A 20,269-nucleotide genomic window follows, 5' to 3' on the forward strand; every position below is an offset into this window, starting at 1 on the left:
CAAATCTCTTGGAACTTTACTTCCTCCACCTCCTCCAATTATTATCCCTAACCCACAAGTTCAAGGTCACTCAAGCCCTAATGGCAAGCAAGGTCTATGTGTGATCACATCTTGGAGATGAAGTCACATATTGACAAGCCGTGAGAGTTGGGTGTCAAAGTCTTAAGAAAGTTGGATGTTCAATCACTTTCTAAGTCACATAGTGAGTTCCTTTGGGACTACTATGAAACAGACTATGACATGAACCTTAATGATCGTATCTATTTTCTTGGTGCTACTGAATCAGCAATGATTTGGAGGACTAGTAAAGAAAATTTGATTAGAAGATCAACTTCCCAAACTTCCATGGACTTTGAAAATGGTAGCATTGGATATCCAGAAAAGCTTTCGCTTCCCAATGGAAAGGGATTGGCCATAGTCAACTCGGTTGACCAAATGGTAAAGAGAAAGGCAAGTCTGTAATAGTCCAGTACACCATTCCCAAAGAGTCCATATGTTTCTCTTGTCAAAAGGAAGGGGCATTGATTGCGAAGCTGCCTATTTACCTGAAAGATCATAAGGTTGATCAAGTCAAGAAGTTTGACTCTACTTTAGGTAAAGTCCACTATCTAACTCTGTTAAGTTTCTATTCTGCGATTCTTGTTACATGATGTGACTGGGTCACATGTTGATGCTTTAAGAATCAAAGAAAAGTGAAGAAATTTAAAGGAAGTATATGCTGATTCTGATCACAAAGATGGATTTCGATCGCATGGTTTGGTGATCAGAATTTTTGAAGCTGTTACTTAGGAGCTATGATATATTGCTTAGGAATAGATAACAACAAGTTTTTCATATGCATTTGCACTGTAAGGATAAGTTTTTTCCGCAAAGTTTTGAAATAAAATAAAAGGTTTTAATTTTATTTATTTTAAGTATCCTTACAATGGCATTTGTGAAAAATAGTTGTTTATATGATCCCATTGATAGCAATATTTGAAAAAAAATGGACTTGATTATTTCGTTTGTGGTAGTGTCATAATTTACCAAATAAGGAAAGATTCTCATTCCCAAGGCTTCAGTTGGATAGAAATTTGGAATCATGCAAGTTGAATAGTATGATGAATGAGAACTTTCAAGCATTGGAAAATTAAGACTTGTTTACATGGATGTGTGAATCAAGTGAAAGACTAAAGAGATCGAGTACACATTCTTGTGCACTGGTCATGTCCACCACAAAGCTCGTTAAGACTATTCGTCATGATTTACTGAAGTTTAGTAAATATGGTTATACTTACAAGTTTAAGTATAATTCTGAGACATTGGAAAAGTCTCAATGTATGGCAGAACGAATGGGAAGAATCAAATTAGGCAGACGGATAAAAGTTTCTCAAATCTGAAAAGATAGGAGAGTACTTTAGTATCATGTTTTGTGATCATCTTAATGATTAAAGAACCACATTACAATTAGTCTTCTAAGGACATCTTAGTGCATTCTTATGACTAAGAAGAGGAGTCATGAATTGTTGAAATGGTTAAATCAAGAAGATGAGTCATACTTCGTTTCCAAAACAATTCTTAGAGTCATACTCCAAGATTGTAACTTGAGTGACATATCTTAAAGAAAGGTTTAAAACACTTGTCAAATGTAAGAGTAAAAGTGTCCTACTCTTGTACATTTGAAATTGGTAAGTTGTGATGTTTTGGATAAAACAAAGACCAACTAAGGCCAATTGTGTGAAGTGTTTGTCTTGATAAAGAATCCGCACTATCTCTTGAATATTTGGCAAGATAGTCTTATATGTCAAGAGGATAGTGGGAGTCTTAAAGATCCTAAAAAGAATTTCAAGAACTAATCAAGAATAAAACCTGAGGTTCTTCACTAGCACACGACTTGAGGTTTATAACCTATCGTGTTGACATATTCTGTGCCCATTCCAGTTAAAGTTGGCTTTGCATAGGAGTTCTGAAAGTTCTCAATTGGTTGCATAACAACTTGGAAGCAATGGCAGGCCCTGTACTGCCAGGTGGCAAGAAGTTAATATTGCATAAGTTCAGTCCATATGAGTTTGGATTTGTCATTATCCTTGTCTTATGACTATGGTTTTGACGATTCACATGGATAAGAACACATACACCATAAAATCTAAGGGTCATAAGGTTTCTCTCCGATTCATGAAAATGATGGTGAGGAAACACTTCCACCAAGTAGATTTGAAGCAGATGGCAAAATGTCTAAACAATTGAGACTATGATTACGACATCCCTTTTCATAGTTCTGAAATTGTTTAGACACACATGCATGCTATCTAAGGAAAGGTGTATGATTTTGATAAAGTTTTATCAAAGCATCTCGTATCAGAAATCTGAACTTTGGTAAGAAAGTCAATAAAGTATTGATTTCTAGAAGTCCAGCTGATTTCTGAGTACATGTCAAAGCTAGTGGGAGCATAAGTGTTATGCTAATAATCATCATGTTAGTGGGAGCATGATAATTATTGTTAGTGTTGCAAGTTAGCAATGTTAATTATAGAAAACAAAAGTTTCAATTCGTGAGGCTGCAGGGATTAAAAAAGTTGTTTTGCTATAATTAAGGGAGAGGGTATACTTCATTTCAGTTCTAAAGGCTTAGATTGAGACCTTAATCATCTTTAGTCAAGAATATATATATGAATTTCACGTTGGGTTGGTTCAACTTAAGGAAATTCTATATGCTGCGTTCTCAAAATTCGATTATGATTACGGCATCCCTCTTCATAGTCAAATTTTGAAAACATGGCAAATAAAAATATTGTAGCAAAAGACTGGTCTACCATGTCTTTATGTGAGACATCATGAATCGTGTACCATTTGCTTTGGGTACAGGATCGATTGCATGTGCTATAATATTTGTCATTTCTAAATTTTTCTAAATGCCCAGAGGCATTAAGAAGGGAAAAGGTCTAGAATTGGATATGACTAAAATGATTAAGCAATTGTCGAGGACAATCTGAGGTTTACCAAAGATTGGTTGCTCAGGGACAGTTGGAAGTATAGTGCTAATTTTGGAAGGACCATATTGACATATTCTGAAAAGAGGCATCTCTTATTCAGAAGTGATAGTCAAAATGATAATATAGAGTTGTCTCCATAGGTGGAAGTTATCTGTGTAAGATTAGAAAACTTAATGCAAGAAGCATGTCCAAAGCAATGTACTTTGAATATGAGACTTAGTTTCCATGGAGTTGATCTCCATTGGAATACCTTATAATGATTGTTGACAAGTCTTTGTGACTTTGTACATATTCATTACAGGAGGGTCAGTGCATATAAGTTTAAAATCTAAACAGATTTCGATAAATGATAGGAATTTGAAATTCTCACATTTTTCGATAAGGATTTGGGAGTGTGAAATTAGAATCATTGAAATTATGTTCAATTGGTTTATTTCACAAAGTAAGGATCATAGACAAACATAGAGTGCATACTTGGTGTATGGCAAAGCTATTGTTTAAGAAAAACATAGTGTACATGCTTGGAGCATGGGACAAGTAGTGTTTTTAATTCAAGTATAAAGTTGATAAAACCGAAACAATGAATAATGAGTAATCAGTATGGTGATAAATAAAAGTGTTTATTTATATTCATAGGGTTTGATACCATATTTGATTCATTTATTCTTGTGTTTCACTTTGCATGTTTTGACTTCCAGAATAACTAAGTCGCTCTTCCTGAATGATTAAGTTCTTCAAACCATCCACAGTCGGTCATATGTTGGAAGTAGATATGAATCAAGACTGTCATGGGTTGGTTTGTAGAGGTCCAAGTTGGTGGACAAAGTGGTGCTACAACACTCATGAGTGCTCATAAGTTCTGAGTATTGGATTCAACCCGCGCTCATTTGAATCACTTCATGGATTTTATCACGAGTGATCATGAGACGATAATATCTTATATTCTTCAAACCTAGAGATATGAGTTGTTACTATGAGTTGGTTATACATTGATTGCACGAAAACGCATTGGTAACTCGATGTTATAAAACATGCCTTTGTGTATGATTCAACAAGTAGTAGAACAAGCCATATGAGTCGAAGTTTATCCATTCCTTTTACCTTCGGGATAAAAGCGATATCTGTGGGCCCCTCGATGATTTAAAGATGATACATGTGAGTGCTTGGCCAAGCCAGGACTGATTTGATTTGTTCAATCAGTCAGTCATCATGAATCGGAAATCGGGAATCAACAAATGGACAGAGAGAATGATTGATAATCCATGTCTCAGTCCATATGATATCTAGAATGGAGGAATATATGATCCCTTGTCTAATGGACAAGTCATTAACAAAGGTCAGAGTTCATCGACAAGGTCAGAGTTCGACAGAAGCTTTTGAGAGCTACGATTGCTGATCGGTTCCTGAAGTCATACGCAATAATAGTTTTAGACTTATCCAAGTGGGAGACTGTTGGATTAATGTCTAAGTCCATAACTATAATTGGTAAGACTTGACCCGACTCGGCATGGTCCATTTGGGTTGCATGGCATCATGCATTTGGATAGACTATAATGAGAGAAATAACACTTAAGGTTGGTTAATATATTATAAGTTCTAATATATTAATAAGGTTATTTAATTAGTATTGATCAAGAATTAATTTGGAATTAATTAAGTGATCAAAAGGAGACTAATTAAATATATGGGTTGATTGTGTAAATCATTTCATTCTTATATATGTGGGCTTGTGATCCAAGATTCCTTATGTTGGACTAAGTCCATGGGGTGACCCATGGATACTCCATGGAGGTTAAAATCCATGGAGCATAAGGAATGGGTAAAGTTATGAGTTACATGGTGTAACCCTAATAGCCACCATATAAAAGAATCTCATGGCTCAAGAAATCGTGCACTAATGTGTGAATATGAGGGCTAGACGATTTCAAGGAGTGTTCCATTTCTCTCAAGTCATTCCATGTGCATTTGGTGTTGTGTGAACCATTTGAGGTGTCACACTTGGGGCACTAGGCACTCAAGCTTCATGGAGACAAGCTACATCAAACAAAGGTATGTAGTCTATCCATTTGATTACCCAAGTATCAAGTATTGTATGCTAGATAGGGTAATACCTTGGAAAGTTCATAATTGCATGTATAATAGAGAAAACATAGATCCAAGGTATTTAGGGTTGCATGTACACTTAGGAGTGTTAGAATGCTCAAAACACATCAGTAACATGTGCTAGGGATAAGGCACAACATCAGAAACCGTATGAGAGTTTAGAACCTTTACTTGTACCCATGGGTAAACAGGAAGGTATCACTATGGATTTTGTGACTAAACTGCCCAGAACAAGGAACGGTCACGACATAATTTGGATGGTCGTTGATCGCTTCACTAAGAGTGTGCATTTCATAGCAGCCAACGGGAAATGGTCTATGGATAAACTTGCGAATTCTTACGTGAAGAAAATTATGAGGCTTCACGGTGTTCCGTTAACGATTGTAACTGATCGTGATAGCCGTTTTACCTCAAGGTTTTGAAGGAGTTTATAAGAGGAATTGGGTACCAAGTTGTGTTTGAATACAACTTACCATCCGCAAACCGATGGTCAGAGCAAACGAACAATTCAAACATTGGAGGATATGCTGAGAGCACGTACCCTGGAATTCCAAGGTAACTGGGGTAAACACTTACCTCTAGTAGAATTTTCCTATAATGATAGTTTCCACTCGAACATCTAGATGGCACCTTATTACGCTTTGTTTGGGGAAAAGTGTAGAACGCCGTCATGTTGGCTGGAAGCTGTGGAAAAGCAGTTTATGGGACTTGAAATAGTCCATCAGACTGCTGAAAAGTTGAAAGTGATTAGGGAAAGGATGTTAGCTGCTCAAGAGAGCCATGCTGACAATAAAAGACAACCGATTTGGTAGAAGGGGAAAGTTGAGTCCAAGGTTTATTGGACCATTTAAAGTTCTTCTGAGCATCGGGAATCAAGCTTACAAGCTTGAATTACCGGAAGAACTAAAGGGTATTCATAACACCTTTCGTGTGTGTTATTTGAGAAAATTCACGGGAGGATTACCCGACATAATTCCCATTTCTGAATTAAGGTTGGATGAAAACAAGAGGTTAATTGAAGAACCCGAGGCAATCGTTGACCGTAAGACTAAGAAGTTGTAACGTAAGATGGTAGATTTAGTGCTTGTGCATTGGAAACATACGAATGGGCCAAATCTCACCTGGGGAAAAACGGAGAGTGACATGATGAGTCGCTACCCGTATTTGTTTACTGATGTGTGATTCCGGGGACGGAATCATTCTAAGGGGGAGAGAATTGCAATGCCCGTGTTTCTAGGCTAGGCCTTAATATTGACATTATAGTCTAGGTTAACCTTTGTGACTCATTTTGAACAAATGAAATGGAATTATGTGAATATTATGTGTTTTATGCTTAATTATTAGGGTTTAATGAATTAAGAATAAAAATGAGCGTCAAACATTAAACTTTAGATAAAGCCGATATCTATTAAGAAACTTGTAGTGGGCGTGACAAGGATTACGGATATATAAAGAATGCCGAAATCCGAGTTATAACGAAGAAGTTATGACTTGTCGAAATTTTGCGATAAACCGGCACGGTGCCGAATGTCGTAAAAAGTGAGTTTTTGATAAACTACCTTTTAGCCTTAGTAATCTAAACAAAACTCGTAGTGTTCGTTAAACCGAGAGTAGCTATAAAAAGAACGCCCAAATCTGACTTCGTATGAGGAAGTTATGATTTTTCGAAGTTTCAGCTTAGTAGTAGACAGCTAAAAACTCGAATTTTAGATCGAGTGATTTTTAGCCGACACGATCTAAAAGAGAATCGAAGGTCTCGTCATTAGTAGCACAACGGTAAAAAGTCTGACGAAAACGGACGTCGGATGAAGAAGTTATGAATTTTTAACGGAATTCCTGTCCCGGTCTGTTAAAAAAACGGAGCTCGTATGCGTGAATATAGAACATAAAAAACGGAGCTCGTATGCGAAAGTTATGGATTTTAGAAGTTTTGGCACGAAAATCGAGGAATAATGCCAAAACCGGGAATTTTCGCACACGTGGACTTCGGCCACGTGTCCTCGCTTTGCAATCCGACGCGTGTCCAAGAAGGTTGTTGAGTCATCCGAACCGGGGAGCTGATCCGAAGTGGTCCAGTAGAGATGCGACACGTACCCTCTTAGCAGATGGCCGAACCCTCGCAAGGCTGCCACGGATGCCCTACTTCGGACCTAGGCTTCGGTCCAATCACAAGAAGCCAGCGGCCCCTTCGCACATGCAGCCCTCGTGCGAGCCATCCCCTGCGAGCTTCGGATCTGCGACACCTGGAGGCTTCTCAGCCGTTGGATCAGGAGGCTCGCCCCTATAAATAGGAGGGTGCGAGACCTCCCGGGTATACTTTGAAAATTTATCACGTTTAGCCCTTTTTTCAATATTTCTTTCATTTCAACTTCCCTCGAAGCCCTGGTATCAATTATAACCCCCGGAATACGCCACAAAGTTCCAGAGAAGCCCGGAAAATTTATCTTTTCGGTTTCGAAGCCCGACCGTCACAGAGCCCGGTATCTCAATAAAACTCTCGGTTTTATTAGAAACGATCGTTTTAGGAAACGAATTGCTGCCCGATTTTCATTAAATCAGGTGAGTGTGTAGTTATTTTCACCTTACACATAGATATGAAGTATTTTACATAAAATACGTGCTGTGTGAATATATATTGTTTGTTTATTTGAGATGGGTGTTGAAGGAATGATTTATACAGGTTTTTAAATAATTTAAACTATATATGTATTTTTATCTACGAAAAATGTTGGGTAAAACATGGGTGGATGAAATAGTGGGTGTGATGAAAGGTGAGTTGGATAAAGGAGATGATCAGTAATATTGATCATGAGTTGAGGGTGAGTGGTGAAATTTGAGAGAATCACTTACCCAAAATGTTGGCCTCCGTCATTCAGCAGAGTATGGATGACAACCATGGACTATTCTAGATGGACTGTGGAACACTAGCAGGCCCGCAACCTGTAGGTGTAATGAACTATATGTTCATTTTATGTACTCTAAAAACCCATTGACATGTATTGCAGGGGGGGGGAATACCTGTAATAATACAGTCGATAAATGAGAGCTATGGACTTAGCACATGTTGAATAAACCTTGGCAGCTATGGACTTAGTGCCCGCTGTATAAACCCCGGTGACGAGGTGACTTTGTGTCTATTCCTCAGGATGAATCCTTAGGAAGGAGTGATAGTTGATTCTTAGGGTAAACCCTTAAGAAATAAATAAGATAATGGGTTTGGGGTAATTCGGTTTATTGATTGATGTTTAGCTGTATCTCGCTATCCATAGCCTCTTTCCATTTAGCAGCCTCAAGGCCTGCCATGGCTTCCGTGTAGCTGTTAGGCTCATCCATATTTACCAGTGTGTTATCACTGATAAGTGTCTCACCTTCTGCAGTAATATGAAAACCATAATAATGCTCAGGTGCATTCCTAACTCTGGTGGAACGCCTCAGAGGTATAGATTCTTCAGGAGTTTCCTCATCAGGTTGAGGGCTAGGGTTTGAGGTTCCTTCACCACTTGACTCTTGAATTTCCTCAAGGTCAATTTGCCTCCCACTGTCTCCTTGGCTCATGAATTCTCTCTCTCGAAAGAATCCTCTTCTTTCTATAAAGACCACATTATCACTGGGTCTGTAGAAGATGTAACCAAAGGATTTATGTGGGTAGCCGATGAAAATACACCTTTCGCTTCGGGGTTCGAGCTTATCGTGAGTCTCGCGTCTCACGAAAGCCTCGCAACCCCAAATCTTGATGTGGTCTAGATTGGGAACTTTTCCAGTCCACACCTCGTGAGGTGTTTTGGCAACCTTCTTTGTAGGGACTAGATTAAGGATATGGGCGGCAGTCTCTAAGGCATACCCCCAAAATGAGATTGGTAGCGAAGCTCGACTCATCATGGAACGAACCATGTCCAACAAGGTCCGATTGCGCCTCTCAGCTACACCATTCAACTGTGGTTTCCTAGGAGGTATCAATTATGAGACAATCCCACATTCCTTAAGATAGCAAGGAACTCAGTACTAAGATACTCACCACCACGATCGGATCGAAGCATCTTAATGTTCCTGCCCAACTTATTCTCCACTTCTTGCTTAAACTCTTTGAATTTCTCAAAGGTTTCTGACTTATGCTTGATTAGGTAGACATATCCATATCTACTAAAATCATCAGTAAAAGTCACATAGAACCGATTAGCATCTCTTGTGGCGGTTCTGAAGGGTCCACACACATCCGTGTGTATGAGGTCCAACAAACCTTCACCCCTAGCACAAGTGCCAGTAAAAGGTGACTTTGTCATTTTACCAAGCAAACAAGATTCACAACTATCATCTGACTTTAGGTCAAATGACTCCAAGACTCCATCCTTTTGGAGTTGGCCTATGCGTTTCTTGCTTACATGTCCAAGACGACAATGCCATAAGGATGCTTTATCTAAGCTAGTGGAAGAGTTAATACACAATACATTATTTCCTAGATTATCTATAACAGATACAGTTTCATACACGCCATCACAAGGTAATGCTTTAAAATAAAGAACATTATTAAAGAAAGCATCAATACTACCATTATTATTATCAAAATAAAAGGTAAAACCTTGTTTATACAATGCATGAAAGGAAATAACATTTCTTGCCATTTCTGGCGAATAATAACATTTATTCAAATCTAATGTAAACCCACTATTTAGCACTAAGGAATAAACTCCTATCTTGGTGACAGGTGAAGCTTTCCTGTTTCCCATGATCAAGTTTATCTTTCCCTGCTCCACATTCTCACTTCTTTTTAGTCCCTTCAAATCACAACATATGTGAATACCACAACCTGTATCAAGGACCCAAGACTTAGAATGAGGTGAGTTATTAGACAATATAGTGTATATACCTGCATGGTTGGGTTTTACTTTCCCATCCTTCAAATCTTGCTGGTACTTTGGGCAGTTTCGCTTCCAGTGCGACTTTTCATGGCAATAGAAGCATTCAGCCTCATTAGGGTTCGCAGAAGGAGTGACAAAACCTTTCTTGGTTTTGCATGAAGAGGAGCCTTCAAGGGTCTTACCCTTGGTACCCTTAGAAGGGTTCTTTCTCTTCTTTCCTTTGCCATGCCCGATTGCCAAGACATTGGCCGTAGTTGGAGTAGGAGTAGGAGTAGTAACAACCGACTTACCCTTTAGACCACTTTCGGCGGTCTTCAAGAGTCCTTGAAGTTTGCTGAGGGTGACTTCTTCCTTGTTCATGTGATATGTCATGCGGAATTGATCATAACACGATGGCAAGGAGTGCAAAATGATGTCTATTGCTAACTCCTCAGGGAAGTTCACATTCAGCTTCAGTAAACGGTCCACATACCTTTGCATTTTCTGCATGTGGCCCGTGATGGGTTCACCATCCTTCATTCGGGTTGTTATCATGGAGGAGATTATTTCATATCACTCTTGACGAGCACTTTGATGGTAGCGGTCCATCAAGTCCTGGTGCATCTCAAAAGGATAATAGTCCTCATAGGACTTTTGGAGCTCGGTTGTCATGGTGGCCATCATGATGCATGCCACTTTTGTAGCATCTCTTTCATGTACCTCATATTCAACAAGCTCTTCAGGAGTAGCAGTTGGCTCGGGTACCTTCAGCTCCTTGTCGAGAACATATTCTTTGTTCTCATACCGAGTGACCATCCTGATGTTTCTGATCCAATCTGTAAAGTTGGACCCATCAAAGATGACTCTCCCACAAAGATTCATGAGAGAGAAGGAGCTAGTAGGGTTTGAGCCAGAAGCATTGTTATTGGAAGACATCTGAAAAGAAGAGGGAATAGATTAGATTAGATATAGAGATAGTCCTTAACAAAACACCCAAATGTAATATTAAGGCTAGGACCCAACACAATATTTTATAACTTAGAAGAGGGATGCCGTAATCTAAGCTATAAGATATTTGAAGGTAGGTGAATGACGATTCACCAATTTCCACCATGAAAAACGAAATATTTAATTAGGTTTTAATTGGTTTACAAACTCCTAGATTCTTTGAGACTCATTGAACTTTCTTCAATGGCATGTTTCAATCTCGAGTGTGCCCTTCAAGTTTTGTGACTGGGATGCCGAGGATCACAAAACAAGGTGTGAAGTAACCATGCAAATTACTTGGTACCCTTAATGTATTACCCCTCAATCGATGTGCCGGTTAACCACACACGCTCCATCGATACTATGATAAACATTAAGTCACCCTTTACCTACCTTGTTAAGTTCAAGTTAGTGTGCCGGTTAACCACACACGCTCCACTAACGACTTAAACAAAGTGTAAAGTGTAATTTCATGGATTAGCACCTTATTCACATTTTCCTAAAATAACTAAGATTGGGAATTCAATAAAGTTTAGTTACTTTAGTATTATCATTATACTTTTAATGAGAATTTATAAGTCCTTGTCCTACCCGTTCGGCTAACGACCCTCCACCGATCAAGGAAGCGGTGGGTGAGAGTGGACACCCATTAAGTTGACATTTTATAGGCAACAACCTTATACCCCCCTTATAGGCCGGCTTCGTGAATGAGGCGTACTAGCGGTAAGACGACTTGATCTTATACATATATAAATATTATTAAACTTATAATATTATAAAGTATAAGGGTTGAATTTTAACTTTTAAAATTCTAGGGGTTGGAACTAAAGTTTTTAATATGACTTTACATGTTCCAAAACTTGAGGGCAAGTTTTGTAAACTTTCAAAACTTTTCATTTCTCATAACTTATGAGTTAATGGTTATTAAAAATGAAGACTCTTCATTTTTTGTAACCTATGTGTTCTTTTAATGGTTATTTATAAATGTGACTTTTGGTTATCCATAACTTAAGAACTAGTTATGGACTCCATTAAAACACATAAAGATCAAGAATTAATCTAATCAATTATTAGCACATAATTTCTATGATCTTCTAAACTCATATGTTTATGAATGTTCATATCAAAAATTTCAAGAATCGTAAGTACATATACAATACTTGAAATTTTGATACGAGCTTTTGAACAAAACTTCGATTTTCAAGTTTTTTTTTTGCATCAAGTATCAAATAAACAAACCAGTCTCTGATACCACTGATAGGTTTTCAGCATTCTAACACTCCTATGGTGTACATGCAACCCTAGAAACCTTGGATCTATGTTTGACTAAGATACATGCAAATAATTATTTTTCCAAGGTTCTTATCCTAACTAGCATGGCATGGGGTACTTGAATCAAATAAAACTAGTAGAATTACTTACCTCGTAGTAGTAGTTGATTGCTTGGAGTTTGAGAGCCTAGCACCAATAATGTGGATGCCTCAAATGGAAGTCACAAATCACCACAAACTTGGAAACTTGAGAGAATAGTCACAAACTTCTTGAAATCGGCCCTCTTAGTTTACACACACCAACTAGTGCAATTTCAAGAACCAAAGCCTCCTTTATATAGTGTGGTGGATTAGGGTTACATCCATGTAAACCCTAATACCCATGTCTTTTCATTTCCATGAGATCCATGGGTTAAAGCTGCATGGAGTATCCATGGACTTTCCATGCAAGCCTAGCCCATTCCAAATAAGCATTAGCCCACACTATATAAATACAAGAGCCCATATTTAATTAGTCATACTTTTGATCTCTAAATTAATTCTAAATTAATTATAGATCAATACTAATTAAATAATATGATTTTATATTAATATATTAGGACTTATAATATATTAATAAATCATAACTTATACTATTCTCAAACGATTATCCATAAATTGTTCGGGTGAAGTGCAAACCAAATGGACCATGCCGGGTCGGGTCAAGTACATACCAAATATAGTTATGGACTTAGACATTATATCCAACAGTCTCCCACTTGGATAAGTCTAATAACTATAGTTGCAAGTATGACTTCAGGAACCGATCAGCAATCGTAGCTCTTTAAACTCTGTTGAACTATGAAGCGCCATTTTAGATAAGTGATCATATAATCCTCTGTTCTAGATATCAGCCGGACAAATACATGGAACATGGTCTTGCTTATTGTCCAGCATTTGTTTCCCGATTTCCGATTTGTTTGACATAGAACTTAACTGAACACATCAATTTAGTTCTGACCAGGCCCGGTACATAGGTTAAAACAACATCATCGAGGGGCCCATATATCGCTTCTAATCCTAGAAGGAACATATAAACTTCGACTCACATGTTTGCTCTACTACTTGTTGAACTACACACAAAGGCACGGTTTATAACATCGAGTTACCAATGCGTTTTCGTGCAATCAATGCATAACCAACTCATAGGCAACAAATCATATCTCTAGGTTTGAAGACTTATATGATATTACCGTCTCACGATCACTCGAGATAAATTCCATGAAGTGATACAAGTGAGCGTGGGTTGAATCCAATACTCAGAACTTATGAGCACTCATGAGTGCTGTAGCCCCGCTTTGTCTAACATCTTAGACCTCTACAAGCCAACCCATGACAGTCTTGATTCATATCTACTTCCAACATATGACCGACTGTGGAGAGTTTGAATAATATGATATAAAACATAACATAATTATTCTGGAAGTCAAAACATGCAAAAAGAAATAATAGTAAACGATTGACAAGAGATAGCAACACTTTACTCATAAATAACAGCTTTTATTTATCATCAAATGTCAATTACATTTTACAAATTTCAGGATTATCTAACTACTAAAACTAATATCATCCTTCAGCCCTATGCTCCGAGCATGCTGGAGATGCTTAGCCCGAGTCAGTCCCTTCGTGAGGGGATCTGCTGGGTTCTCGTCCGATGATACCCTCTTTGCCACGAGGATTCCTTCTTCTATTCGATGTCTGATGAAGTGATATTTTTTGTCAATGTGTCTGGATCTCCCATGATCTCTTGGTTCCTTGGCTAAGGCAACCGCACTATTGCTGTCACAGAAAATCTCCATTGGCTCCTTTATAGCTGGTACAACTCCAAGGTCTCCGATGAAGTTCTTTAGCCATATAGCCTCCTTTGCTGCCTCGCTTGCTGCTATATACTCTGATTCACAAGTGGAATCAGCCACTGTCTCCTGCTTGGAACTTTTCCAAGTAATTGCCCCTCTGTTTAGAGTAAAGACCCAGCCCGACTAAGAGCGGAAATTATCCCTGTCAGTCTGAAAGCTAGAATCACTGTACCCTACAACTCTCAAGTCCTCACTGCCACCGAGGGTAAGGACCCAGTCCTTAGTCCTCCGTAGGTACTTGAGGATATTGTTTACCGCAGTCCAGTGTGCCTTGCCAGGGTTCCCTTAATACCTGCTAACCATGCTCAAAGCAAAGGCTACATCAGGTCGAGTACACGTCATAGCATACATGATCGATCCTACAGCTGAAGCATAAGGTATTCGACTCATTTCTGCTATCTCAGCCTCAGTACTAGGGCTTTGTGTCTTACTCAATCTGGCGTTACTCTGGATGGGTAACTCTCCTTTCTTGGAGTTATGCATGTTGAACCTTTTCAACACTTTGTCCACATAGGTGCTTTGACTAAGTCCAATTAGTCTTTTACTCCTGTTTCTCAAAATCCTTATCCCTAGGATATAGCCAGCTTCTCCAAGGTCCTTCATAGCGAAACACTTCCCAAGCCAGGACTTTACTTCCTGCAGGGTTGGGATGTCATTTCCTATGAGTAGTATTTCATCCACATACAGTACCAAAAAGCTGACTATACTCCCACTAGCCTTGATATAGACACAAGATTCATCTTCACTCCTTGAAAAGCCAAATTCTTTGACTTTCTCATCAAAGCAAAGATTCCATCTGCGAGGTGCCTGTTTTAATCCATAAATGGATTTCTCGAGCTTACACACTCTACTGGGGTACTCTGTACTGACAAAACCCTATGGCTGAACCATGTAAACATCTTCAGCCAACTTTCCATTAAGGAAAGCGGTTTTGACATCCATTTGCCATATTTCATAATCATGAAATGCAGCAATGGCTAACAGAACCCTAATAGACTTAATCTTGGCCATTGGTGAAAAGGTCTCATCATAATCAACTCCCGGAGTTTGAGAATAACCCTTTGCAACCAGTCGTGCCTTATAAGTGTATGCATTACCATCCATGTCGGTCTTCTTCTTGAAGATTCATTTGCACCCAACTATCTTACGATCAGGTACATTGTCAACCAAGTTCCAAACTTGATTTTCATACATGGACTGTATCTCGCTATCCATAGCCTCTTTCCATTTAGCAGCCTCAGGGACTGCCATGGCTTCCGTGTAGCTGTTAGCCTCATCCAGATTTACCAGTGTGTTATCACTGATAAGTGTCTCACCTTCTGCAGTAATATGAAAACCATAATAATGCTCAGGTGCATTCCTAACTCTTGTGGAACGCCTCAGAGGTATAGATTCTTCAGGAGTTTCCTCCTCAGGTTGAGGGCTAGGGTTTGAGGTTCCTTCACCACTTGACTCTTGAATTTCCTCAAGGTCAATTTGCCTCCCACTGTCTCCTTGGCTCATGAATTCTCTCTCTCGAAAGAATCCTCTTCCTGCTACAAAGACCACATTATCATTGGGTCTGTAGAAGATGTAACCAAAGGATTTATGTGGGTAGCCGATGAAAATACACCTTTCGCTTCGGGGTTCGAGCTTATCGTGAGTCTCGCGTCTCACGAAAGCCTCGCAACCCCAAATCTTGATGTGGTCTATATTGGGAACTTCTCCAGTCCACACCTCGTGAGGTGTTTTGGCAACCTTCTTTGTAGGGACTAGATTAAGGATATGGGCGGCAGTCTCTAAGGCATACCCCCAAAATGAGATTGGTAGCGAAGCTCGACTCATCATGGAACGAACCATGTCCAACAAGGTCCGATTGCGCCTCTCAGCTACACCATTCAACTGTGGTGTCCTAGGAGGTGTCAATTGTGAGACAATCCCACATTCCTTAAGATAGTCAAGGAACTCAGTACTAAGATACTCACCACCACGATCGGATCGAAGCATCTTAATGTTCCTGCCCAACTGATTCTCCACTTCTTGCTTAAACTCTTTGAATTTCTCAAAGGTTTCTGACTTATGCTTGATTAGGTAGACATATCCATATCTACTAAAATCATCAGTAAAAGTCACATAGAACCGATTAGCATCTCTTGTGGCGGTTCTGAAGGGTCCACACACATCCGTGTGTATGAGGTCCAACAAACCTTCACCCCTAGCACAAGTGCCAGTAAAAGGTGACTTTGTCATTTTACCAAGCAAACAAGATTCACAACTATCATCTGACTTTAGGTCAAATGACTCCAAGACTCCATCCTTTTGGAGTTGGCCTATGCGTTTCTTGCTTACATGTCCAAGACGACAATGCCATAAGGATGCTTTATCTAAGCTAGTGGAAGAGTTAATACACAATACATTATTTCCTAGATTATCTACAACAGATACAGTTTCATACACGCCATCACAAGGTAATGCTTTAAAATAAAGAACATTATTAAAGAAAGCATCAATACTACCATTATTATTATCAAAATAAAAGGTAAAACCTTGTTTATACAATGCATGAAAGGAAATAACATTTCTTGCCATTTCTGGCGAATAATAACATTTATTCAAATCTAATGTAAACCCACTATTTAGCACTAAGGAATAAACTCCTATCTTGGTGACAGGTGAAGCTTTCCTGTTTCCCATGATCAAGTTTATCTTTCCCTGCTCCACATTCTCACTTCTTTTTAGTCCCTTCAAATCACAACATATGTGAATACCACAACCTGTATCAAGGACCCAAGACTTAGAATGAGGTGAGTTATTAGACAATATAGTGTATATACCTGCATGGTTGGGTTTTACTTTCCCATCCTTCAAATCTTGCTGGTACTTTGGGCAGTTTCGCTTCCAGTGCGACTTTTCATGGCAATAGAAGCATTCAGCCTCATTAGGGTTAGCAGAAGGAGTGACAAAACCTTTCTTGGTTTTGCTTGAAGAGGAGCCTTCAAGGGTCTTACCCTTGGTACCATTAGAAGGGTTCTTTCTCTTCTTCCCTTTGCCATGCCCGATTGTCAAGACATTGGCCGCAGTTGGAGTAGGAGTAGGAGTAGTAACAACCGACTTACCCTTTAGACCACTTTCGGCGGTCTTCAAGAGTCATTGAAGTTTGATGAGGGTGACTTCTTCCTTGTTCATGTGATATGTCATGCGGAATTGATCATAACACGATGGCAAGGAGTGCAAAATGATGTCTATTGCTAACACCTCAGGGAAGTTCACATTCAGCTTCAGTAAACGGTCCACATACCTTTGCATTTTCTGCATGTGGCCCGTGATGGGTTCACCATCCTTCATTCGGGTTGTTATCATGGAGGAGATTATTTCATATCACTCTTGACGAGCACTTTGATGGTAGCGGTCCATCAAGTCCTGGTCCATTCGGGTTCATATCACTCTTGGAAGACATCTAAAAAGAAGAGGGAATAGATTAGATTAGATATAGAGATAGTCCTTAACAAAACACCCAAATGTAATATTAAGGCTAGGACCCAACACAATATTTTATAACTTAGAAGAGGGATGCCGTAATCTAAGCTATAAGATATTTGAAGGTAGGTGAATGACGATTCACCAATTTCCACCATGAAAAACGAAATATTTAATTAGGTTTTAATTGGTTTACAAACTCCTAGATTCTTTGAGACTCATTGAACTTTCTTCAATGGCATGTTTCAATCTCGAGTGTGCCCTTCAAGTTTTGTGACTGGGATGCCGAGGATCACAAAACAAGGTGTGAAGTAACCATGCAAATTACTTGGTACCCTTAATGTATTACCCCTCAATCGATGTGCCGGTTAACCACACACGCTCCATCGATACTATGATAAACATTAAGTCACCCTTTACCTACCTTGTTAAGTTCAAGTTAGTGTGCCGGTTAACCACACACGCTCTACTAACGACTTAAACAGAGTGTAAAGTGTAATTTCATGGATTAGCACCTTATTCACATTTTCCTAAAATAACTAAGATTGGGAATTCAATAAAGTTTAGTTACTTTAGTATTATCATTATACTTTTAATGAGAATTTATAAGTCCTTGTCCTACCCGTTCGGCTAACGACCCTCCACCGATCAAGGAAGCGGTGGGTGAGAGTGGACACCCATTAAGTTGCCATTTTATAGGCAACAACCTTATACCCCCCTTATAGGCCGGCTTCGTGAATGAGGCGTACTAGCGGTAAGACGACTTGATCTTATACATATATAAATATTATTAAACTTATAATATTATAAAGTATAAGGGTTGAATTTTAACTTTTAAAATTCTAGGGGTTAGAACTAAAGTTTTTAATATGACTTTACATGTTCCAAAACTTGAGGGAAAGTTTTGTAAACTTTCAAAACTTTTCATTTCTCATAACTTAGGAGTTAATGGTTATTAAAAATGAAGACTCTTCATTTTTTGTAACCTATGTGTTCTTTTAATGGTTATTTATAAATGTGACTTTTGGTTATCCATAACTTAAGAACTAGTTATGGACTCCATTAAAACACATAAAGATCAAGAATTAATCTAATCAATTATTAGCACATAATTTCTATGATCTTCTAAACTCATATGTTTATGAATGTTCATATCAAAAATTTCAAGAATCGTAAGTACATATACAATACTTGAAATTTTGATACGAGCTTTTGAACAAAACTTCGATTTTCAAGTTTTTTTTTTTTTGCATCAAGTATCAAATAAACAAACCAGTCTCTGATACCACTGATAGGTTTTCAGCATTCTAACACTCCTATGGTGTACATGCAACCCTAGAAACCTTGGATCTATGTTTGACTAAGATACATGCAAATAATTATTTTTCCAAGGTTCTTATCCTAACTACCATGGCATGGGGTACTTGAATCAAATAAAACTAGTAGAACTACTTACCTTGTAGTAGTAGTTGACTGCTTAGAGTTTGAGAGCCTAGCACCAATAATGTGGATGCCTCAAATGGAAGTCACAAATCACCGCAAACTTGGAAACTTGAGAGCATAGTCACAAACTTCTTGAAATCGGCCCTCTTAGTTTACACACACCAACTAGTGCAATTTCAAGAACCAAAGCCTCCTTTATATAGTGTGGTGGATTAGGGTTACATCCATGTAAACCCTAATACCCATGTCTTTTCATTTCCATGAGATCCATGGGTTAAAGCTCCATGGAGTATCCATGGACTTTCCATGCAAGCCTAGCCCATTCCAAATAAGCATTAACCCACACTATATAAATACAAGAGCCCATATTTAATTAGTCATACTTTTGATCTCTAAATTAATTCTAAATTAATTATAGATCAATACTAATTAAATAATATGATTTTATATTAATATATTAGGACTTATAATATATTAATAAATCATAACTTATACTATTCTCAAACAATTATCCATAAATTGTTCGGGTGAAGTGCAACCCAAATGGACCATGCCGGGTCGGGTCAAGTACATACCAAATATAGTTATGGACTTAGACACTATATCCAACACTTAGCACATGTTGAATAAACCTTGGTAGCTATGGACTTAGTGCCCGCTGTATAAACCCAGGTGACAAGGTGACTTTGTGTCTATTCCTTAGGATGAATCCTTAGGAAGGAGGATAGTTGATTCTTAGGGTAAACCCTTAAGAAATAAATAAGATAATGGGGTGGGGGTAATTCGGTTGATTGATTGATGTTTAAGCATATTAAATTATGTATTGTGGGTTGAAAACCCTATATGCTCGCCAGGCTTCCAAGCCTGACCCACTCAGCTTTTTATATTACAGGTAGTGGACCTCGAGCATAGTCGGATGACTATGATGAGTGATTTTTGGATTATAGGCCAGTAGTTATAAATAACTGTTGTAAGGCTTATAATGTCTTGTTTATGCTTTTGATGTGTATCGGAACATGACATCCCAAGGTTTTGACATAAAAGGAAATTATATATATTTCTTAAAGAAAGGTTTTGACAAACTTTTATCATATTTTGTTTTGGGGACCAATTCCGCAACATCTTTTATAAAGATTTCTCTGAGTTGATTTTAAAAAGCATAAATTAAATCGGTCTTTTCTGGCCGAGAAATTTGGGGATGTCACAATTGGCCCCACTCAAGTATTGGTTCTGCTTCCTCTTGCCTCAGGGGACGATCCCCAGGGTTGGAGACTTATGGCTCTGTATCCGTACCACTTGATTCGCTG

Source organism: Lactuca virosa, chromosome 6 (assembly GCF_052849685.1).
Source record: "Lactuca virosa cultivar CGN04683 chromosome 6, Lactuca_virosa_CGN04683_v6, whole genome shotgun sequence".
Lineage (NCBI taxonomy): Eukaryota > Viridiplantae > Streptophyta > Magnoliopsida > Asterales > Asteraceae > Lactuca > Lactuca virosa.